The sequence below is a fragment of the Globicephala melas genome, chromosome 7, assembly GCF_963455315.2.
Source record: "Globicephala melas chromosome 7, mGloMel1.2, whole genome shotgun sequence".
NCBI lineage: Eukaryota > Metazoa > Chordata > Mammalia > Artiodactyla > Delphinidae > Globicephala > Globicephala melas.
The window spans coordinates 11783905-11809181 of NC_083320.1; the positions used below are offsets into that span (position 1 = coordinate 11783905).

The 25277-nt window shown below is 40.5% G+C and overlaps 1 protein-coding gene across 2 annotated transcripts in view; it reads left to right on the plus strand.

Annotated features, from left to right (window-relative positions):
• IRS1 (insulin receptor substrate 1) overlaps positions 1–25277 on the plus strand; it is a 75199-nt gene that overhangs the window by 35768 nt on the left and 14154 nt on the right. The window lies entirely within an intron of this gene.

A 25277-nucleotide genomic window follows, 5' to 3' on the forward strand; every position in this document is an offset into this window, starting at 1 on the left:
TGTGAATGCGGGATTTCTGTAGGGTCTTTTTTTTTGATGGCGTTTAAAGTTGATTTGGACTTATTGTGAGAAGAATGAATAATTCCAGATGAGATAAAACTTATAGAAACCAAGAAAGACCACAAAAATGTTGATACCGTGACCATTGGAAATCCAATGCACTATGATCTAATGTTTTGGATTGCTGGTGCTAGAGACGGAGAGAACTATCTCTACTGCTGTATTGCCTTTGGAAAGCAGATGGCATCTTTTGAAAGCCATGCTCTCTGAATGGCTCATTTCATTGTCCTGTTGGCATTCAAAGGGGGGAACCCACCAGGATCTGAGATGTGGCATCCATGGCACTTTTTGTGGATCTTGTTTGTAATATTTTTGTCATAAATATGCATAGTAGCCTTCCCAGAGAGTCTTAATACAAAACCTTGCATAATTTGAGGACTGAAGAAACCACAATATGGTATAAAAAGAAAAACCCCAAAAATGTAGTAATTTGAATAAAAAGAAGCCGAAAATAGGATGATGTGGGGAATGTTTAGGGAATGGTGAATTTAAAGCTAACAAGACCCTCCAGTGTAAGCCCCTCAGCCATGCAGTCTCTGCAGGTCCTTTATTCCTTATGCTAATTTTCTTCTTCCCTTGCCTTTCAAAGTATTGTCTCTTTTCTCCTTTTATCTTTCCATTCAGAAAATTTCTGTGTCTTCTTTACTACAAAAGCATTTAAAGGAAGATTAAGACACAGAATGTTGTGAAAGTAGTCTTGTCCTCTTCTGGGTGATCAAAATAGTATTACAGTGTTTTGTAAGAATAACAAATACCTATTTATACTTGGGCAGGCCTCTTTTTAGCGATTTTCCTTACCTGATTCCTTGCATTAGAAAGGTGTTTTCTGTTTGTAAGGTTGTTACTCTGAGCTGATTTGTTTTTCTTTTTTCATTTATTTTATTGAAGAATAGTTGATTGACAATGGTGTGTTAATTTCTACTGTATAGCAAAGTGATTCAGTATATATATACATATATGTATACATTCCTTTTATATTCTTTTCCATTATGATTTATCACAGGATATTGAATATAGTTCCCGTGCTATACAGCAGGACCTTGTTGTTTATCCATTCTGTATATAATAGTTTACATCTACTAATCCCAAACTCCCACTCCATCCCTCCCCCATCACCCCACCCCTGATTTGGTTTCTATGTGCAGTCCCTTTGTATTCTTATTACAAATTCTTTAAAAAGAATTTTTTTTAAATTTTTTGGTTACACCCCATGACATGTAGGATCTTCCCTGACCAGGGACCAAATCCATAGCTGCTGCAGTGGAAGAATGGGGTCTTAACCACTGGACCACCAGGGTCCCTGTATTCTTATTCCTGATTTACAGTGGAATATGTGGTTTTGCTGACTTTCCACTAGATCAGGAGTCAACAAATTAGCCTTATTGGCCAAAATCTGGCCATCACCTGTTTCTGTAGTTTTGGTGGGGGGGCACAGCTATACCCCTTTCCTTATGTGTTATCTGCGGCTGCTTTCCGACTATAACAGCAGAGTTGAGTTCTTGCAACAGAAATTGTAGGTAGATATGGTAGGTAAAACTTATATTGTGATTTTTTTGCTCCTTATCTCTTTTTTACGTTTCTGTGGTCTCATGGCATTTTGGATGGTTTTATATCACAGCAGGCATGAGTTATGTGTCTTTAATTGTTAGTGCAATATGACATATGTAATGGCTTCCCGAAGAATTCATTGATTCTGAGTCAGGATGCCACATTGAGATGGTGAGAGTGCACTTTTATATTCGCAAAGAGCAAGGGTTTTAAAACCTTCACTAAATTAATGAATCAAACCAAAGTCAAATCTGTGTTGTTCTGGAAAATAATGATTGCCACTTGCTGGAAGAAAGTGAGCCTTAGGGAGCCTTCTGATTTGTGTTGAGAGTGCTTCTATAGTAAGCAAGGATTGTATTGATGTAGGGCTACCCATCAGCCCTTTGTATAGATTAGTCATTTTTGCCCTGCCTTACATGCTTTTTGGATAATCAGAATGAAGTGCCTGTACAAGCCAGTAACTAGGGGTTTTTGCTAAAAATAATGAGAAACTTTAATATTTCTTTAGTTTACAAAGGAAAGCAGTGTCACTTGGCAACCTCTGTTATTCGTGACCATGCTTATGGCTGTGTCGTGATTTCCAAATGACATTAACGAAACAGTCATTTAAGTTTTGAGGCTGACAGTTTGGAGCTCCACTAGGTCAAACACCTCTTCCTTGGGCAGATTCCTTGGCTTTGGAGAATTTCAGATTTATTGAAGTACCTATAAAATCTTAGTTCTGTTCAAATTTTAGAACCTGTATCATCTGCAATTTAGGATTCTTTGTGGAAAGAAGGAAGCTCTTTGAAACCTCAACCATTCCTTATTCAGTGTAAATTTCGATAAGAAGCAAAACTTTGTCACTGTGAATGACAGTTGACCAGCATGGAGCAAGTCTATTACATAAGAAGTATCAGAGATAAAATGGATAATTTCCAACTCTTTCTGGTATAGCTCTTGGTAGACTTAATAAAACTCACAACCACCTGAGCACAACTCAGGACCGTTTCCTACAGATGATGGTGTAAATAGCACCCCCCGTGGTTACAGTGTCAAAACCTCAGTTTCAGCAAAAGCCAAATTTAATACCAGCAGCATTCCAAAGCAATTACGCTGTTGTTGTAGTTAAATTATCCGGAGAGTTGGGTTTGATTGCCTTTTGCTCATTAAAACCAATAGTTTAGGATTGGAATTGTCTGTATGTTCACATTCCTGCCCACAGCTAGTGAGGTGATGTAGCTTGATATAGAGCCCAGCTTTATTTCTAAGTTTAGCTTCACATCACGAGCCAGCAGTGAAACCTAGAAGTGTTGGTTTTCATGGAAGCGGCATGGAAAACCTCAGCAATTCCCGAATCTCCACTGCAATGCACATATGTGAGTCTGCCGCTGGGACGGGGGCAGAGGTGCAGGGTTAGATTTCACAACGCTCCTTTCACAAGACTGGCCTCAGCCTTGTGCGCATTTGCTTCCAAGGCTTCTAGTGACGGTAAAAGACAGCACCTTGGACTTCAGACAGCTTTGATGGCGAGTTTTCAAGCTTTGTTCTTGCGATACCTTTGCAACAAGGAGTTGTTTGGTGTCTGATAATAGTACAGAATTCAGTGATAAAAACACTCATTTCCTCCCTAGCTTCATCCGAAAGTGGGAAGAAGAGGGTGCAGGAGGGATTAACCATTGAGCCATGTGGATGTACGCACTTAAGTGGGTTCCTTCCTACGTGCCCAGATCTCTGCCAGCTGTGTACTTGTTCATCTTCCACAGGGGGGTGAGGGTTTTCCTCTGACGTAGGGACATTCCAGATGGACAAGAGTGTAAATGCCAGGTTACATTTTTAGGGGCTTACTAATGGAGCCGCAGCAGATTAAGAGGGCAAAGAAAAAGGAAGACTGCTTATCTTAGTAGCGAAGTGTGGACCGGACACCATTAGATTTACCGTTCATGAGATCCTCTTCTATTGACATTTTATAAACTAACAGGGTATTTCAACTTGCTCCAAGGGATAGAGAGGAGATTCTTAATGCTACCTTTTGTTGAATTAATATTTCAGATAACCTTTTAGTAAAGCCACTTATCAAATCTTGGTTTTAAAGTTAACTTTTAATCTTGTCTTAGGGCAAAACACAACAAAACAAACAATGCAAAAAAAAAAAACCCACCCAAACAAAACCAACCCCGAATTTAATTTATGCACATAAATTAAAAGACTTTTTGTTTGGAGGGTGGGCTTATCCTGCAAGTGACTTTTCTCTCATCTAAGCCTTGTATATATGTTCTAACAGTTCTAGGAGACAAAACATTTCAATGTGTTTTCGTGATTTGTGGCATATTTACATTTTATTGTGACATTTGATTCTCTTGAGTTTTCGCTAGCATAAAGAAAGTGGCATGTTTTAAATTATATTAAGAAAATGATTTTTATTTGCCTTTGCATGAACTTTGAAAATAATGAGTTGCTGTGTTGTTTTTCTTTCACTTTTTAAGTACATTTGAAAATTTCTATCTGCTTTGATCATAATGAGCTCTTCTCTGCTCACATGATCTTCATTCAGACTTAGTGAAGGAAATAAATTTCCCTGCACATCAACGTTTTGTTACATTATAGGAAATGCTGCTGAGTTTTGGAATGTGACTTTGCTTCAGCTGCTGTTTGGTGGTTAATGGTTCAGGATGTTTGCCAGCTGCCATGGTTTGCTGGCGATGTCAAAACCTTTGTAACTTCAGACTCAAGAACCCAGTACTTATTTTCCCCTTTATTAAATGCAGGTACCATGTTTAGAAGTTCATTTGTTCCAGACCTCTGTAAAAGTTTGCTCTGGACAAGGTGTTTTGCTTTGTGGAAAGAACTTTTACATTTACCAACATTGCGTTGTAAAAATACAGCAATTATTCATCTCACGTTTATGAATAAGCATTTGGATTTGGCTTTCAAAACCGCATGGATGCCTAATGAATATTACTTGCTAGTTGTGACTTTTATTTGTGCCTTGAGCGTCGTGTAATATTTTTTTCCCCCTGATGAAACAGGCAGTTTTGGATATTAGGACTTATTTTTTTCATGATCCCCCATTGGGCCTCTATGAGTCATCTTCTGGGCACAAACAGAAGCAAATATATAATTGCACAGCCTCTCTTACTCCACAGTTATTGGATACAATAATTTGTAATATGCACTGAGCATTTTTGCTAAAGGAATGTACAAAAACGTCTTCAAGATAATCCCTGTGTCTATCTGAAGAGTTTCAAAAATTCCACTTCCTTGAACATTCTAGGCATCTTAGATTGGACTATGTCCTATCTGGCTAATTGTGGGGTTGTTATCATTTGCATATGGTAATTTAACTTTCCCTCCCCTGCCACCATTTCCTCTTTGCTTTACTCCTGTAAAACAAACACTGTGCTCCACAGGGAGATCTGCTCCATGCTCTGTGAGGACCTAGAGGGGAGGGATAGGGAGGGTGGGAGGGAGACACAAGAGGGAGGGGATATGGGAATAAATGTATACATATAGCTGATTCACTTTGTTATACAGCAGAAACTGACACAACATTGTAAAGCAATTATACTCCAATAAAGATGAAAAATAAATAAATAAATAAAATATAAAACAAAAACAAAAACACTATGCTCTTTCTGTTTCATTTCCATATTTCTGGGAGTATATAATTTGTACACATAAAATATCTTAGAAAATATGCATATCATCACAGCTCTTTGGAAGCCAAGAAAGGGATCAAAGTAATAGTCTGATTCATTGTAATTATTGCTATATTAACCAAAATTTAACCCCATAAGATCTAATTTCTGCCCAAGTCTAAATTGGGCAGACATTCAAACTTCACATTTTTCCAATATATACAACTGTATACTGAGAAAATATTTAGGCTAAAATAATACAATATTCTGTTTACTGTTTTGAAAAAAAGTATGCTGTTTTTCATTTATGATGTTTTTTATGAAAGTACTCATCATGCGTGTTTGGTCATAGTGGTAGACTAATGGTAGAATTGGTTTTTCTAGCAATATAAAATATTTTTACTTTTGTCTGTATTTCTTCAAGTGTTATTTAAAATTATTTGTGCAGTAATAAACCATTTCATTTATATGACATTCATCCAGCAATGCCATGAAGGTAAATATAAAGCACCTTTCATACATGAGCCATGAAAACTGAAGGATGGTTTTCTGAAGTCAGATCAAGTCTATGAATAATTAGGGAAGGAAGTTTGCTCTCTACACTCTTCAATTCATTTTATCTCTCTATATATATTTATTTTCTTTCAAAATCAAAGCAGCAAATAATACTTTCGACATATGATATGCCAAATTATAAAGGATGGATGCATTATTGACCACAAATCATATTAGAACTTTAGGAATAAAAAACAAATACAGTATTTGCAAAGTATATTTTTTGTGTTCAGTGAATTTTGATCAACTTTTCCATCCAAAAATAAGTTTCTTTTGTTTATGCTATATATTATTTTGTCTAATATTTTATCAGAATACTTTTTGAATAGCAGAGTTCAGGGGAAAATGCTTTTTGGGGGGAAAATTTTTAACACAGTCTTTTCCAAAGTGTGTTTCACAGGATGTTAAGAGTCGTTAGTATGAAATAAAATCTACATATTTTCTGATCAGAAGTTTAGGAAACACATGGTTAAACAAAATGTGAAGCCTCTAATGTCGAGAGGGAGATATTGTCTAAATGTCATTGGCCACAGAACCTTCTTTCTCCTGGAGCTCCTGTTCTGTAGAACACATCTTGGAACTGTGGGCTTAGTGCATGCCCAGGACTGGGTCTGCAGAAGTGGCTCCAGCCATCCTGTACTACTGCTTCTTACTCTGTATATTACAGGTCCCCCAAATGTCATATGACTTGGAGTCATTGTCATGACCCATTAATTGCAGCACTTTATAAATAATCAAATTTGTACTTCTTACACCTGCCTTTCATCATTGAAAGCAAGCACACAAGCATCTAGACCTCTCTTTGGCTACTTGGGGCTGCCTTCTCTGAAGGCTATTAAGGAGAAGGAACCATTATATCTCTTTTTTTTTAATGATAAATCTTTTATTAGAAGAAGTTCATTCCAGGGCATTGCATGGTTCTGCAGATGTTTTCGCTTCCCTCCTTAGCAAACTTACACACGTAAACCAACCCTTTTAATAATGAACCTGGGCAGCAAAGATGAATAAAAAGCCTTCTCGGAACCATCATATCTTAAAGGAGACAATTCAGTGCTTCCCTATAATTCTATCTGAGTTGTCTGAATTCACATTGCTATTGTAATGCCTCGATAAGGATATAATTGATCAGTGAGTCATCTGATTTCAAAACTACCTTTCCTGTTAATATTCTAAAGGTAGAATATATTGTTTCATCATTAAACCTTTGGGTGTGAAACACTCAGTGCCACCTTTTTGGATGTCAAGACATTGACCTCTTGTAGGGTTAATGTTTACAAACAGTCCTTGGAAACTTTTGGGCAACAGTGATTCACCACAGGGATGCCAGTGGTGAATGACAGGGATATCCAGGGCTGTTTCTCCACCTTCCATGGAGCATATGTTTTGATTTCAGCGAGGTCATCGATGCTAGACTTTAACATCAGCACTTTCTCAGAAGGATGAAGCTGGTGGTTCACCTTGGCTTGCACCTCAGACACGTGGGTGTAGGATAAATGATTTCTTAATGATAGTTCAGGGCGGCCAAATCTTTTATCTCCCTGAGTTTATTGGCTCTCTTACCATTGATGTTAATTGGCTGCTTCTGATGGAAGGGGGCTTATGTTAAGTTAAAACCAGAACGTGAAGTCTCTTTCTTGATACGGACAACTGAAAGTAAATGCCATGAGGTCTGTGAATGGACGTCGTGTTGTAAAGCCGTTTTGCCCACTGCTGATGTCTTGAAATGTAATGAACTAGAATTTTAGAGATTCGACTCCTCCTTTTTCTCTCCTGGGTACATACGTGATGATGAGGGGGGGAGATCCATGCTCTTAAGGTTCCTTTATTGATGCATTAGTGTTGTAATGCTCAAAGGCAAGAATTTAAACAATGGTTATTGGTATGGGGCAATAGTATCAACGGCGATGACTATCAATAGCAATGCTGACAAGTGTGTATGGTGGCACTGAGTGATAGGGAGAAGGTGTTAGGGGAAAGGGGAAAAAAATGTTGGGAGCAGGAGGGAGGGAAGTGTAGAGGATGAAGGGACCGAGTGCCCCCAATTACTGCATCCAGTGTCATCCAGGCCTTGCGCCATCCAAGTTCAACTTGAAAAAGCTTTTTGGGTTATTTTGATTAGTGAAACCAGTAGTAGTACCCTATACCGTACAATGGGGAACATACACTCAAGCTAAATAGCATTTTAAAGGTCACATCTATATTTTAGAGTTTTCTGTAGACAGATAATTAACACAATGATAGCTCTCCGTTTGAGCCCTTCAGATCTGTTCTCTCCAACCAGAATCATGTGCACAAACTCAGGTCTGTTTATATGTAAACTGTGTAATATCTTAAAGCTAACGTCATTGTTTGCCCCTTCTCAGAGTACAGGCTGTTTTGATCTCACAGGGAATATTTTTTAAAAGTGGATGTCTAAGAATGTAAGCAATGGGGAGGGGAGATGCAGCTGTTTATGATTTACTTTTTAATCTTCTTTCTGTTCTCTCGTGGCCCCTAATGTCAAAGGACCTCTCTTTACCTATTCTAGTGTATGGCTTATGGCTCTGGAAGTATACTTTTTCTGGTTTTTATTTTGGCTTTCTAAATAAAGGATGGAAGAACTGAAGGAAAAGTTGTCAGATAAAAATAGCCCTGTGTCTACTAGATCTTGAGCTACAAGCATTGGGCCAGTAGAGCTACAGTCCTAGAGTAAAAAGCGTTTCTATTTTATGGGGACCATAAATGTCAGGCCTTGCTCTTTACCTTGGGGCCCTGTTTGTGTTGTTTATCAGAATCTATTAGTCATACCCGGTTGCTTGTGTCTACCACTGTCTAGAGTCTTCAAGGAATGAGAGATTTCATATTTAGTGTTTTTACAGGAGGGCGTGAATTAAAGGATAAAAAGGTGCTTTTATGATGGCAATCTCTTTTGCAAACTATTTTCGCGAAGTGAATGCATTTCTGATATCCAGGTGCCTATTATGTGAAATATTGTTTTAGCTGATTTCGTTTAGATTTATCAGAATGGCATTTACTGTGTAATTTCTCATTACCCTTTGTAAACACGAAGCTTACCCCCCATTTCCTTTCATAAAAACAACTTTGTATATTCCAGTGGACTCTACTTAGATGAGAGGTTTGACAACACTTCCACCCATGCTTTTTATAGCATTGTCTATACATTTGTGGTCAAGAGCATGGCTTTGAATCCCAACTGCCCCACTTACTAGCTTTGAAATCTGGAGGAATTTGCTCGTCCTTTTTGAACCTCAATTTCTTCGTTTTTAAACAGGGGTAGTAATACAATCTCAGGATAGTCATGAGGACTAAATGAAATAATGCATAATTAAAACCCCTAATACAGTGCCTGACATGGAACAAATGTTGGCTATGTTGTTGATGGAGACGCTAAGTGACTGTGATGTGTTAGTGGGTTTGGTAAGTTTATATACCACACCGTCACCCCAGGAATGGTTTACTGAAATATTTAGGGAGGGAGGAGGATACAAGAGTTTGTATTGCTTGTATTGTTTGAAAACAATTATAATCAATAGTAAAATTTCTGTATTTCCTTAGTCATACTTGTAGCATTAAAAAAATTGGTTGAGTTTTTTTTTTTTTTTTTTTAGCAAAAGGGGATAACACTTTTAAAGGGTTAACAAACCCCTGCTTTACTCACTGCCAAATGTGAGGGAAACCTCACAAAAACTTAAGAGCCCAGTTTTTCTGTGGCTGAAATTACCCTTAATTAAGTCTTACGGACCTTAGAATATGTTTGTGAGTACATACGATTTTCCTGTAGATACTTTTTTAGACAGTACAGTTATTGAGAGCCAGTTATGTACCAAACACTGATAAATCAAGTAGAGAGTTGCAGAGAAGAAACCTCAAGAGCTATTGGGGAAAGGATATTAATGAAATGGAACTTTTCACAGTCTCAGAAAATTAAACTTCATGGCATACATGGAGTATGGTATGATTCTACCATGCCTAGATATAGTTTTTCCTTTCAGCTAGTGAAGTATAAACATTCAGGTTATAAGAGTTCGGGGTGCTTTATACTTGCTAAGGACAATCCATTTTAATAATGGATCAACTTTTAAAATTGTAAGTTCAAAGCAAAATGGGAAGCGCCTTCATGCCCAGCGTTAAAACAGTTGTAACTCGGGCAATATTCCTTATTTGAGACCAGTGGTAGCATACGATGAGTGTAATTGCTGGTGTTTCCTTGACAACATTTTTTTTTAACATCTTTAATGGAGTATAATTGCTTTACAATGGTGTGTTAGTTTCTGCTTTATAACAAAGTGAATCAGTTATACATATACATAGGTTCCCATATCTCCTCCCTCTTGAGTCTCCCTCCCTCCCACCCTCCCTATCCCAGCCCTCTAGGTGGTCCTTGACAACATTTTTTGAGGTACTCCCCTCTGCAAACGTGTCTGCGGCATGAGTGAGAGCAGAGAGCTTCAGTGTCAAGTACCTTCCTTCCCCTTTCATTCCTCTTCTGTCCCCCTCCCATTATGGTTTCTGGTGGCTTCTAGCTGCTGGGTAGAATGAATGAATTGTTCTGCGTTGGCTCAATTGTCAGGATCTGTGCCATGTGTTTTACTGTCACCATCTCTTTTAATCCCTGATACAGGCCAATGAGTTAGGCACTTTTAATGCCCTTTTACCAGGAACTGCAGCTCATTGAGGTTGATCAAGTGCCTGAGTCCCAGTAAGTGGCACTGGGGGAGCTACGGTCTTACCACTGTGCGGTGCCCACGTGGGTCCAACAGCGAGTGTCCTGCAGGCAGTTTCACTTCCTGTTGTATCCCAGAGATCTTGGTGAAATGTGTTCCCACTCTGTCCCAACTGGGTAGGGTAACAAGTCATGTGAATGACACGGCGTGTGAATTGCACTGCCCAGCCAGTGATTTCGGAATTAGCTCTTGGGAGTATCTCTGGCCACCTCATCATGTTCCTGCTGTTTCCTAAAGCCATTAGAAATGTTTGCTTGTCTTGCCTGGGCTTGTGTTCCAGACCCAAAAACTTGTACCTCCTGGTCAGAGAGCACAGGGTCCTGCCCAGTGAATGAAATTACCATCTAATAATGAAGGCCTTTGTACTCCTGTGAAACTTTATTGATGGGGAAATGGAATCTTGTAAACTGACTTCCTGATAAATCAGACTGATGGGCACGCTCTGGACTTGGGGCTGTTTGCCTTCCTTTAGAGATTGGGACCAGTTTGCTACCGCCTGTTGACCTGAGTGGAAATTATTAGCACCCACAGACTATCTTTTTTGTGCTTATTTTTCAGTCTTTTCCAAATTTTGATACCTTGAAGTCATGACGGCTTTGCTGCTTCCCCTGTTACTACCCAATGTGCTGCTTCCAGATCTTCCTCTGCGCACATTGATGGTCCTGGGGTGAGATATCTGCATGTGGAATCATCCTTGTCCTTAAGAAAGACTTTAGAGGATGAATTAATACTCCTGGGAAGCATATTTTGATATCAGTACTTTTGATATTTCAGAGTTAAAGGTGCCGTAGATTGTTATAGTCATTGAATTGTGATGTTGAGTCTGCTCATTTATTTGAGATAAAATCTGAGTAGGCAATTTGGTGGCTTTTACCACCTGCGGGTCCCCTCAAATAATAAAGATGCAATGTTGGGAATTAACCTCTGATTTATGCCTTGTGGTTTATTTGGTAAAAGACGGCAGAGGGCAGGATGCATACATTTCATTGGGTTGGGGGAATGCCCGTTTATTTTGGTTCTGTCATCTGTGAGCTAACACACATGGCCCTCCTCAGTTCCTCTTGACCAAAACTGCCAGACATCAAAGTAATCAGCATTCATTTTTGAAAGAGATAGGAATGTATTGGGTCACAGTTTCCATCCCCCTTCTCCCAATCCAACAGTCTCAGTCTCCGATGGCCTGAACACTAGACAGGGTACGAACCCATCAGTGTGGAGTCTCTTAAGGACATCTACAGTAACTCTTGTTATCTTCCCCAGTGTCCTCTCTGCAATCATCCAGATCCTATGTGTTGTTCCAGGGCCCTGGAGGCGGAGCTTTCTTATTCTTCTCCAGTTAACTCTTCTAGAACCTTTTCCACCTGGAAATTTTCCTTCGTGTTTCAATTCAAAGCTGTTTTTGCAATTTGAGCCCATTTACCCTATGGAGATGGAGAACAGATGGCTTACAGGGTAGTCCTCCTTATAACTCCCCAGCTAAGCCCTCTTATTATTCTTTTCTATCAATTAAATGGTATGTTTTCTCTTTTAGGTTCTTTACTCCTTTGCTACTCAAAGTGTGGTCTCAGATCAGCAGCCCTGGCGTTACCTGGGAGCTGGTTAGAAATGCAGAATCTTGGGTCCCACCCCAAACCTAGAGAATCAAGATCTGCATTTTAACCAAATCTTCAGGAGACCCTAAGCACATTAAAGTGCGACAAGCACCACTTTATTTTATCTCTTCGTAATTTGGTTATTATTTTCTCTATGCTTTTCTCTAGTGCGCCTTAACAGTGGAGGCCAAAGTCAGACATGGTATCAATAATACAAGAGTGGAAATATTTTTAGCAAGTGTTTGTCTATCTCAATTCCCGTGAATATTTTGAACTGATGATGTTTAAATATTTTGAACTAGAAGTTAAAATATTTTGAACTAAATTGATGTGTAATCTTCATTTACAAGGAATGTGTAGTCTTCAGAGACTTTGGGGGAGGTCCTTTTCTGCTGTGTCTTGACATGCGTCACCTAAAGAAACCCCTCACTGTAGTTGAGTGACTTGGCTGCCAGGAATCTTGCTTTGCACTTATACTGAATACCACCCTGTCTTCTTCTTCTATTGGGATCGTTTTGTTTTTCTAAAGAGTTGGGCTCTTGAGATTTTAATGACTCATGGTTAGAAAGAGTGCTACTTTGGGGGTGGGGAAACTCCAAGTCTCACCCCAATGCTGCCACTAACCAGTTTCATGAGCTTGGGCAACTCATTTAATTATGATTTTAACTCTTATCTAACCACACGATCAAGAAAGTCCTGATAATACTAGGCCTGGGACTGCTTTGATTGTTCTGTTCCTATTAATCCATGAACCCTTTATACAGTGACTTGGTCATGGAGTAGAAGTTGCCTATAGAAATAGGAATGGGGCATCTAAAACAAAAATTGGGATAATTGTCATCCAGATATGTATTTTGATTGGTCACTGTCCGAACCTCCTTACCACTTTGATAGAACTCTCAGGTGGGAAAAACTTGCTAAGTTGATTTTTTTTTTTTATTGAAGTATAGTTGATTTACAATATTGTGTTAGTTTCTGGTGTACAGCAAGGTGATTCAAATACATACATATATATGTGTATATATATATATATACTTTTCCATTATGGTTTATTACAGGATATTGAATATAGTTCCCTGTGCTATACAGTAGGACCTTGTTTATTTTATATATAGTAGTATGTATCTGCTAATCCCAAACTCCTAATTTATCCCCCCTTTTCCCTTTGGTAACCATAAATTTGTTTTCTATGTCTGTGAGTCTGTTTCTGTTTTGTAAATAAGTTCATTTGTATCATATTTTAGATTCCACACATAAGTGATATCATATTAGTTGAATTTTTGTTGAGTTTTCCTTCCGTTTCTTGGCTCTATCCCTGGAAGAAGTGCTACTAAACCACTAAATGGTCAAAGGCAGGGGCAGAAGGCCACCATGGGGAAGGGTCCCAGCTTATTTACTCATGTCCAGTGGTTCTCAAGTCACCTTCCTATTGACTTTCTCTAGCTGTGCATTAGAATGGGAAATTAGCAAGGGTCTGGTTGCTCTCAAGGCTTGCACCTCTGTTGAAAGACTCTGGGAGAGCCTTTATTTCTACTGGAAGTTCTCTAGGGAGGCTCCAAGGAGAAATGGTGTGTGGTAAGTCAGTGGCTGTGTTTAGAGGCCCTGTTAGGAACTGTGATGGTTGGGAGTGAGGAGAGCTGAGAATGGGAAGACAGGAAGAAAGGAGCATCTCTGAAGACTCTGTCTTGGCCTGGACCTTGACCTAGTCACATTCTTCCTTAACCTGTTAAGGAAAAAAAGCATGGAGAAACCAAGCAAACAGGTAGGCCATTGTCCATTGGTGACATGGTTTTACAGAAAAAATGTAAGGCAGTTTCTGAGCAGAATTAAGCAAAGCTCATCATAGAGCTGTTAATTAAGTGTTAATTGTAGCCTGTCTCTGGTGGATAGTAATATTGAAATTGTGTGATTCGGTTTTAGTTTGAAGGCATTTTGTCAGCGGCTCAGGCTACAGTCTAGAAAGAAGAGAAGCTGTTGTTTTCTTTGTGTACCTTAGGACCACAGCAGCTTCTGTGGCCTATATTGAAAGAGGATCTGTTCTTATCACCATTACCTTAGGATTCATTCAGAAAAACTTCATATCTAACTACCTGGAAATCAACTTGTTCTCTCTGTTCATTGTCCAGATTTTAGGCTTTCGAACACTGTATCCTCTCATCGATGATGGTACAAGTGCAGTGCCCTGCACCACAACCCCCCACCCCGACCCTGCTATTTTTCTTCAAGTTTAAGTTTAGGGAAAACAGACCTAAAAGTGTCTTCCTGGGAACACGTCTTATATTTAGAAATTCCAGTTGCTGTTTCTATCTCAGTCTTGTACTTTGACTATTTTTTTTGGTAATAAATCATCTTCCAAGGTGAGTATTTATTTCATCAAGTGAAAAAACAAAACAAAACAAAACATGTGGGTGACTTACGAGTAGCCTCTTAGAGAACAAAGTCAGTGGATGTATTTTAAAAAGTCAACTAACTCTGGAACCGAGGGGACCTAATCCTTAATTTTTTTGTTTGTTTGTTTTAACTCCCAGACATTTGAAGGGCAATGAGGGGGACTAATAGTAACAAGTAACATAAGGAAGGTGTCTTCTGGTTCACAGTGTCCTTCTCTTGTTATCTCATTGAGTTTTGCAAATGATTGTGAGGACAAGGTATTTTCTTCACTTTATTACACTGTGGAGGCAAAATTAGGTCAAATGCCTGGTCCAGGACCATACAGAAGGTCCTGGCTAAGCTGGGCAGAGATACAGACCTGGGAGTGATCAGATGTATTTCCTTGTGGGGTTGATCTCTTTTCCGTGGTCAGAATAGGGGAGCAGCATCACACCCTGCTGGTCTTCCCCCAATTCTGTTGCTCTGGCCTCAGTAATCCTGGTATTCTCCCCGCTTCAGTCAGTGTTTTGCATTGCATCCGGAAGGTTCCTGTTTTCCTTTGGAGCAGGGACATATGAAAACATGGGGCAGGACTGGTTAATCAGATTAACCAGCTAGCTTCTAGTAAAAAGGTCGCGAGGGAGGGGGATGCAGTAGAGGTAACTTTCCATCAGTGGTAAATTGGGAGGCACCCACTGGGACTCTGAGGTCATGGTGTGACAGTCAGCAATAAAGCAAGCCTCGGAACAGGAACACTTCTTCCCTCCAACTCTTCCCTAGAAGAGTACTCGGGAAGTGATGGATGTGAACTCCAGAAACAGCTGACGAGTGTGTGCATGGCTTCCTCCGTTTTCTCAGCTACAGGCAATAGCTCTGGAACATGGTTTCTCAGCCTCAGCACTACTGACCTTCTGGGCCAGGTAATTCTTTGTTGTAGGCGGCCACCCTGTGCACTGTAGGACGTTTGGTAGTATCCCTGGCCTCTACCTACTGAATGCCAATAGCATCTCTCTCACCTTACCCCAACCCCAGATGTGACAACCGAAAGTGTTACCAGGCACTGATAAGTGTCCATCGAAAGGAGAAATTATTCCTACCCCCTCAAATTGAGAACTATTGCTCTAGAGACTTTGTGGAATGCTTGGAGGCCAGAGGGTCTCTTTTATGAGACGTGGGTTTAGCCCCACGAGCACACTTCAGTCCCGATGACTCCTGCCTGGCACTCCAGTGGGCCTGGGGGTCGCCTTCACAGACCCCATTTACCTCGCTTGGGACTGTGATCCCCTCAGTCACTGATCAGTATTCTTCATAAGGGTTCCTTAGTTAAGAGTTGTCACCACCTCTTCATTAGGATTTTGGCCCAGCTGTCCTCAGACTGCTTCTGGTTCATCCAGCCAGCTAGCTCAGTACTGCGCTAACACGATGCGCTTAATTCAGCATGCTGGTAGGAAACTTTTTAGCAAATGCCATTTTCCAAGTCAAAAAGGACAAGGCCGAGATGTCAGATAATGGAGAAAAGAGGGAGGAACAGGGCACAGTGGAAGCGAGACTTGAAAGGTGAAAGCAAAGGACCAGGAGCTTGGGGTCAGCGGGCGAAACGTCTGCCCCTCTTCGTCAACTGGAAGAATTTGCCTTCTTATCTGAGACAAAAAAGAAGTGTTTGCAGTTAGTTAGAAATCTGCACCATTGTCTGCTTCAAAGACCTTCGAGATGTGAGCGATGTGTACATGATCAATTATTTCAGATTATCTTTCCGATTTCTTCCCCTCCTTTTCCAGCTGCCAACGATTAGATGTGTGCATCTGGTAGCAATTTCAGTTTTTCGTCAAATTACTCAGGCAGCATCGGCTGGCTGTGCCCCTCTCCTGTTCGGTTCCTTCAGATGAGAGATTGGGGAAAAGAATTCGGAAACAAAAGCCGCCCAATTCCTTCCCCGACAATTAGAAACATGCTTTGGCACCTGGAAATCGTGCATAAGAACCTCATTGAACATCCATTTAAGCCTATTCATGAGAATTCTTTGTAAATTCTTTCCTGTAGCATTATAAGTCTTTCATTAGCCGACTTTAGAAAGGGTGGGGGTACTTCAAGCTTCTAATTTCTTCCGGGAAAGCAACAGAAGAAGTGGCCTTTCCGTGACATTTCTGTGGATGGCATTCACTGAAGACCTGCTCAAAGATCTGCTAACGCTCTCCGTCCCGGTATTTAACTGGAGCTGTGCCCTTTGTAAGTAAGCAGGTCTTTGTCTAAAATCGTGTCACAGGGTCATATTTTTAGCTTTACTGCTACTACTTTTACGTTTTGTTCTGGCCTTGCCCCCGTACCCACCTCCTTTCTGAAATAACTTTGTCTCTCTTCCCAAGATACATCCTAACCTTGGCTCTGCCTTTGGTCCTTGGCTGCCGTCTGGTCTGTGGATTCTTTATTGCTTCCTCTTCCCACCAGGGCGTTTTGGGCTGGTGTGCATTCAGGTATCCGGAGAGGACATGAGATCCAAGGATTTCTAGTTGTTCATGACAGTGGTTCCAGTAAGATTTAATGACTGAGGGCTTATTATGTGTGAAACACAATGACGAGACCTTTTCATGTATTATCTCATTGAACCTCAGTGATAACCCTCTGGAATGGGCACCGTTAGCCCCATGTTACAGGTGAAAAGATTGCGATTTAGGAGGGTTGGTAACTTTCCCAAAATGACAGAGAGAAGGGTAACGAGAGTAGAGATAATGTACATTGTCAGTCTTTTTTAAAAACTTGGAAATAAGCCCTGAGTTAAAATTGATCAGTCTTTAAAAAGCATTAGCAGCTATGTAATGGCTCTATCTTCATTCTCAAAATAACCTGCCTGGACGGGGTTTCCTAAATTACATTTTAGAATTCAAAATTGCTTACAGGTTACTCACGTATCACTCAGGTAGTGGCAACCCAAGGGAAACACATTTATTCTGTTACTTTATTGTAAGCAACACGATGCTCATCTTTAAAGTAAGCCAATTATTTTAGAACCTCTGGCCTTCTGTAGTCTAAGGTGGTTGGTCCAGTTTTCCATCCTCCCTCACATTGACTTTTGTTTAATTATTGCTCTCGTAGCCCAGAGATCTTTATGCCTTGCATGTCTTTAACAAGAATTCTTAAGGTAAAATGAATGAGAATTGTGGGTTGAATACATTTGAAATACGCTGACATATACTTATATATTTATGATCTGTTTCAGTTGGTTTCAGAGAGCATTCTTTCATGATTTAGACTGCTTAAGAAAAAAAAGGGGGGGAACAGCTCGCTTAACTTCAAAGAAACCCAGATGAAATTCTGCCCAACATTCCCCCTTGGTATACTCAAAGCAAGAAGACAGACAAAGGCTAAAACCTTTTCGTTTGTGATTTATGCTGATGCATTTAAGGAGATGTTAATTAGAGGTGTGTAGTAGGGAAAGTTTCCTTCTGAGCTTGACCTTCTTATGAACAGCTGGGAATGGCCCTGTCCTGTGTTAGGCCAGTTTAATGACCAAAACACCTACAGGAAGGAGATCAGGACCACATGGCTGAGGTACCTCTTGGTTCCTTTGAAAGATGCTTGTTCAGTTCAGTACATTTTTCTTGCATTACCAGCCTCTTCCATAAAGTCAACCACAACCTGTATTATCGGGGACTCCGACTAAAACTTGCAGTAACTAGGAAATAAATTAAACACGGGTTTTCCCTTTTCTCCAGCTGCCAAAAGTGATGTCAGTGGCGTTAATGATCCTTGCCTCTGCCCTCTGCAGACGGTAGGGCTGTCTGTGAGAACACTTGTTCTGTGCTCTGGTTCCTGGGCTGTTACAGAAAAGCTGATGATGGTAGATGAGAGTCAATTGAGCAGCCGGACAATTACTAGAAGGTAAAGTCAGGCACTTGCTTCCTGCAATTTATGAGATGACTCCGGGGAGTGGGCAAAGAATGCGACCTCTATGAAGTATTTAACAGAAAAAGTAAAGGCAAGGGGACTAGGTCTGCTTGCTTCTCCTTTTGCCTAATTGCGGAAACGGTATTGCAAACACCATGTTGTAAACGAAGCCGTGATTTTCATTTAAGTCTAGTAGTTTGATATCAGAGACAGACAGACAAAACCTATGTCCTGTATTTCTGAACATCACAAAAAAAAGAAAAAAACCAATGTGAAATTACAATATAAACCTCAGAGCTGGGATGGTACTTCCTGGGAGGCAGGAATAACTGCAGAATGAGCTCCCACGAAGGCAGGAGAAGGAGTGACTTTTATGACTTGTCTCCTCAGGTAGGGAAGATGATGTCCTGTTATTTTCATGCCTTCAAGCAACAGGTTTATTTTGGTTGAGCTCTGTTAAAATGAAAGCTTCCTGTCTCCCAGCACATGTGGTCTGACGTGAAATGTTAGAGGGATTGTTTTTCTGAGTTCCTCTACCTTGACGATCATGTATGTGGGGACTTGTTAGAATTTTGGCAGAAGAGAGATCTGAGACATTTGGATTTACATTTTGGGGGGAGACCGTTATGGTATTGACCCCCACTTGCGTTATCTTTTAATTACCTTTTGCCTTATCAGCATGCTCTGTCTTTACTGAAAAGAATGGGCAATAACTGAAGTGTATATTCTTTGGCTTAAAAGATTTCTAAATGTTTATTCAGATTTCCTTAATAGATCGTTGACGGAATACTTTTCATTGTTGAGAACCATATGTTGTTGCTGTTTAAATCTATCTTCTCCATAAATCCCTAACTCTTTGGAAAAGTTTCCAGACCCTCCTCCCTCTGCCCTTTGTTGTTGGGGAAGGAGAAATCCACAGCGCTGACAGCCTTCCCCCCCCCACCCCCGCTGGACCACATCGGGAGCCCACAGGCGTGACGGTCGCCCTCCCTTTCTTCTTTCCTTTGCGTAATATGTGTGCCTGTCTTCACTGGTGGTCTCCTGAAGTCACCAGCCCTGCCAGAAGGTCTTTCCCTGGGACAAAAGGGGAACTGGAGCGAGATGGCCTCTCACATGTTGGCAACTCTCCCCGAATAGCCTTCCTTGGCAACTCTGCGCTCTGGAAGGGCTGGCCAGCAACCTTGTTATTTTCACCAGCCCTCCCCCATGTGACTCGCACCAGGCAAAACTGCTATTTAAGCAGCTCCATTAAAAAGCTCTGGCTTGGCCGATCGGTTACCCTTTGCCATTTAAGACCATGAAACCAAGTCTTTTCCAGCTCAATTCTGGCCTAAGATGTTGGTTTCCTTCCTTTAGCTACAAACGGCTTTCTCCTTTCAACATAAAGTAGCAAACATCTTGGGTCTTATCTCTAACTTGACTTCTTTAGTTCAATCCTAACTTGATTTTTTTCTTTTTGGTGATTATGGTCTGAAGGCTTTAAAACAGAAGCCTTTTTCACTACTTAGATCTGTCCTTTCCCAAAGTCTCAGCTTGCCCCCATACCTCCCAGCCGTACCTTGTGAAGAGCAGAGAAATGTTCCCCTTGGCCCAAACTTCAAGCTCTCTGGATTTAACTTTCTTTTCTTTGGGTGATTACCGTAGCTAACAGAGCTGGGCTGGTAATGCTGCTTCCTCCCTAGATGCTGCCATCAAACCCACATGGTAGAACCCAAGCTCTAAGTCAGGAAATTCCTTTCATAAGGGGTTTCACATTCCGTCAGATGCATCCATGCTTTCGTTTATCTATCGGAGATTGCATGGTGAATGGTAAAATAAGGAACACCTACACACTACCAGGACTATAAATGTATTTGATACTGATGATTTAAAAAAAAATACTGGGCCTGTTTTTCAGATTTCAGGTACGCTTAAAAACAGAGTACTTTCACAGTATGTTATACGGTGTTATAGGTAAGCATTCTGGAAGACTTGATCAGCTCTAAGTTAGCGGTACCGTGAATTAACTACAGTAGCATCAATGAGGTAGCTGAGGAAATGAACTGTGTTCATGGTTAGGGGTACACAGTTGAATATAACTGTGCGAACTGAGAAATCAACAGACCTGGGAAGACAGAATATGGGAAGATGTCACAGGTGCTGTGTTCAGCATCCTGCAAGGTGCAGAGCTCCCTACCCACCTCTCTGCTCTCACATCCCTTCCACCTTTTTTCTCCCCCTGATCCCAGCCAAAGGTAACCTTTTTCTCCTCCGAGAGTAGTCTCCCCCCACCCTCCTGGCTCTTCTGAATACTTTGCCTGTGCCGCTCCCTTAAGGACTTAGGCTTTTGGAAACCAAACCCAGGAAGCCAGAGGGGTTTCCTTCAGCTTTCAAATTGTCATACTTCTCCCCATACACAATGAATTGGGAGGATGGGAAAGGGTAGAATACCAAGAAGGTTTAAAATGTTGGTTAACATTCTGTGTTCTCATCACAGATTTTTTCAGAATGGGAAAGATCTAAATGTGATTAAAACATTATTTCCTCGCAACTTAAAATATTTTTGACATTAAATATGGAATATTAAAAGTTCAAATCCTTTAAGTAAATAATGAAATCAGAACCATAGCTGAATAGTGGTGTTCCTTGGGTGACAGGAATTATAATGTTCATAATGAATTATATGTTTATTCCTTCTTTACATTTACTGTCTCATAAATTTTCTATATTACGCTCAAGATTTTTTTTTTTAAGTCACAGCTGTTTATGTTAAGGGAAAGAGAAATGTGCAGTTTTGACACATTTCTTCAAGTGGAGGAATTTATTTATATGAATTTTGCTAGTTGAATCTACAATATAAGATCTCAAACAATGATCTCCATTGAAGAAAAGTCATTACTGTAGTTACTTTTTTTTTCAAGCATAGTTGGATAAGGAAGAGTTTCTTTCTGCTACATTTTCCTACATGACAACAGCCAAGCAACTTACAATATTATACTCCTGTCTCCTTAGTAAAAGCAGAAACCGCTAGTAACGTTCTAACCAGGTATTTTAACTATGTTGGGCTTAGCTCAACAAATTGACAGGAAGTTTCAAGGCATTTAAATACAAGATAAAAACTTTTAGCCAATGGGTTTGGCTAAAAATGCATTGCTGAAAGGGTGTGGATCCTTCTCTTGTACTTATATCATAACCTTATGCTGTTTTCAGCAGCTTACTCAGTGGAGACGAATCAGTAGGCTGAGATAGTGTGAAGGGAAGCGGAAGCTTTGTTTTTCAGCTCTAGCCGGCATAGTTTAAGTGGGTCGAGTCCAGAAGATGTAAATTCCTGCTGGATACAATAGTGCAATAATCCATAGGTCTCAAGCAGCATTGCCCAAGTGTTGACTTATTTGATAATGCTTTAAAAATTACATTTTTCATTACTGGCAACAGGATTAGGTGGGCTTTATCCTGTGAGAAGACACATGCGGACCGTAGATGCTGATGTGGTGATGAAATTTTGTCAAAATGTAATTTCCTGCTACTAAATCTTGTGACAGGTGCATCGTATTTCTGGGTTCAGAAGTTATTCCCCAGTGATGTAACTAGAGAGAATGTATAACAGGAACATCACCATTTGATATTTGCACAGCTCTTCTCCAAGGATATGTTTTGCTTTTTCCGTTTCCAGTTTATGAGAGCTACAGATGAGTTTTTGTAAAACATCGTAGCAATATTTGCCTCATATGGTTGGTTGTGAGTCGATTGGAGTTGTAGATATAAAGTGCATTAAACACACATTACCCATGTCTCCTTTTTCAGCACGTGCGTTACAGCCTTTATCGTTGTATATTTTTTTAATTTGTCACTCAACAGATGTTTATTGCATTTAATGACTGTGGGAGGCTAGTATTGCTTTTTTTTTTACATATTCCCAAGTTACAAAGATGTATGAATAGCGATTATATTGCATGCAAACAAATATACACGGTTGCCCTTCTTCAAGTAAGTTGTTTTATTCAAGCGCAGCCCTTCTTGGTCGCAAGTGTGTGGAGGCGGGCATATAGACAGATGAACTGAAGTCCCAGGAGGCGTCTGCTAAGGTCTGTGTGTAGTGTTAGGAGAGTTCCTTTCCGACAAAACTCATTACAGCAATGGTAAACAGCTATGGTTTTGGAACTTTAGTGTTTGGAGTTCTTTGGCTTTCGATAATACCTTGCTGCGAACCATTATCCAGCTTAATCAGCTCTTTTACTCACCGTATTTGGCTCTCAAAGCTTTTTGGCTGTCTCCAAAGATCAAATGTGCCCTCAGACGGCCAAACTGGCTGCTATAGAGACCATTCAAAAGAATATGCCCAAGGCTGAGAAGGCAGTTGCAAGAAAGAAATGGGACTTGAAGAAGGCATTCCAAAAATGCTTCGACCAATGGCTACATGATTGGAATAAGTATGCAGACACCAAGGTGGCTGCAGGAAGGAAGAGTCCTCACTGAGGATGTCTGTTAAAAATCTTTGTCGTTTACTCAGTAGCTAAACTTTATGTACAGACACACACACACACACACACACACACACACACACACATACACACACACACACCCTTACACAAAGATAAACAGTTGTGAACTTCAGACTCTCTCTTTAAATTTTTCCAGGCCTCTATCGTCTGTTTATAGCTTCTGTTCCCATTTCCTCAATGTCAGCCTTGCCTACCACTTTTCCCACTTTAACTTTTTGCTAGACTCCTAAGTTGATGGTGCCGGTAGGTAGCGTTAGTGGCTGAGATGATCAGGATTTACGATAAAGGCTTTGAAAAGTAGTATGCCGAGATTTTGGAGTGGAAGGTGTATGAAGGAATTGTTATATCCTTTTATTTCCTGCTCTTTGAACATACTACTTGTGGAAAATTACAAGGATGGCTTCTGAGTGGCCCAAAGCAATAGATTTCAGCATCTGGCGAAGCCATTTTTTTTTTTTCTCTCCTCGAAGGGCCCCCAATTTCTGCCCGTCTGCATCCATGCAGGTTGGCACATGTGATGACACAACTGGATATAGTTTGTTCCTGTGCTAAGCTGTTCATTCAGCTGTTCTGGATGAGAGCCAGATGTAAGATGAAAAGCACATTGTGCATCCTTAACTTTCCCCCCATTTTACATAAATTGGTGGTCGGTTTGTTTGTCTCAAGCCTTTGTAATAAACTATGGCCTTCCTACTTAATTTTAGGCCGGGATGTATGAAGCTGTGTTAAGCGGTATGTAGATATCCCAGTAGGAACATTTTGGTAGATTGCAGTATGAATTCAGGAGAAACTTGAAAGTACAGTTTTGAAAGGCCAGGTTTTCTTTCCCTTGTAGCTTTCACAGTAAATCCTGTTTCTCTGGCAATTAAAGAGATAAGCCTGGAGTGCTTTTTTTGTTTGTTTTTTTTTACCTTGGTGTCTCCATGTCAAGGCTTTATTTGTAAGTAGAAAAATAGACTTTCTCTGTCATTTAGGGGCGGAGTTAAGACTGTGAAATGAACAGAAATCTCCTGGTAAAACTGAGTCCTCATCTGGCAAATTTCAACCTCCCTGAAAGCCATTCTGTACATGGTGAATGCTGGCTGGTCCCAGCCATACTCTCCTTCAAAGAGGAGAGGCAGAGAAAAGAAGAAGTGACGTTGGTCAACATTTACCTCGTGTGGATTTTCTAGTCTATCGCTGTCCTTGTGGCTGACCTGGATCGTTACTGCCTGCGTGTTGATCATATCACAAAGCATGTCCTTGTGGTCCCTTCACTTATTTAAAGACGGCTTGGCCTGTCCTTCAAGGTTCCTCACCGCCCACCCCAACCTGCGTCTGTAGACGTCACTCCTCCTACCCCTCTGCAGATATCTTGTGCTCCGACAAAATCACATTCCTCCCTTGGCCTGTCCAGGGCTGGGCTCTCATCCCACGGGGCCTCGTTTTGTCCTGCGCCCCCAGTGGGAAGTGTGCCTTGTCCCTTTCATTCGTTCTGCTCATATTTAGTGAGTTCCTGCTAGGTACCAGCCCTTGTGCTGGGCTCTGGAGATGCAACACTGAAACACCATCCCTGTTTCCACATCCCCAAACTATTCCATTTCTGCCAAACCAAGCCGAGTGTGTCAACGAGGTGCTTCCATTCCTCTCCTAGCTAGAAGTGTCCTTCCCACCTCCATACCTCCAGAGCTTTTTGCTTATGTGCCTCTATCATGGTATTCACCCTGTTTCTACTTTGCATTCCGTCTGTCTGTAAGTGAAGCTTACCTTCCTTGCTAGAATTTCTAGAAAGCAGAGCCTATAGCAGAATTCACCTTTGTATCCTCCACAGTACTTAATGCAACCATTTACTCATTCAACAGGTATGTTGATTAGCTACTCTGTGCCATCTACTGCTCAGGACATTCTATGAATATTGATGTTTATAGATACCTTTTGGATGCATGAAAAATGGGGACCTCAGAAGGATTATCTAATGTTAAGACTTGAGAGCAAAAGAGGCTTTATGAGGTTGAAAAGGTGTCTCCTCTCTGGAGGGGAATGGGAAGCACCCCTTGAGGTTTGACTTTTTAAATTGCATAGAAGAAATGTTGTATTTCTGCCAGAATAACTTATTTCTGTTAGACCTAAATCGGAACCCCTTTCTTTAGTTAATGGTTAACTAGGTCTCTTTTGCTTGGATCTCCTTTTGCATCTAAAATTCTCCTGTCAACCGATGTCAGGTTAAAAACCGATTTCAGATTTTGTAATGTTAAGCCCTGCAACTTCAAATTCTAAAGTCTGTAGTTGACTTTTAACCAAAAGAAGATTAAGCCTGGACTGACTGTAACCTGCTTAGCATATTTTGTAGTTGTTTTACACAAATGCTGCAGTGGGCATTTTTGTTTTGATCATAAGAACATCAAAGTGTTTCGTATTGCTAAACTTCTGAAACCTCCAAATCACATCGATTGGTTTACTGACTTAATA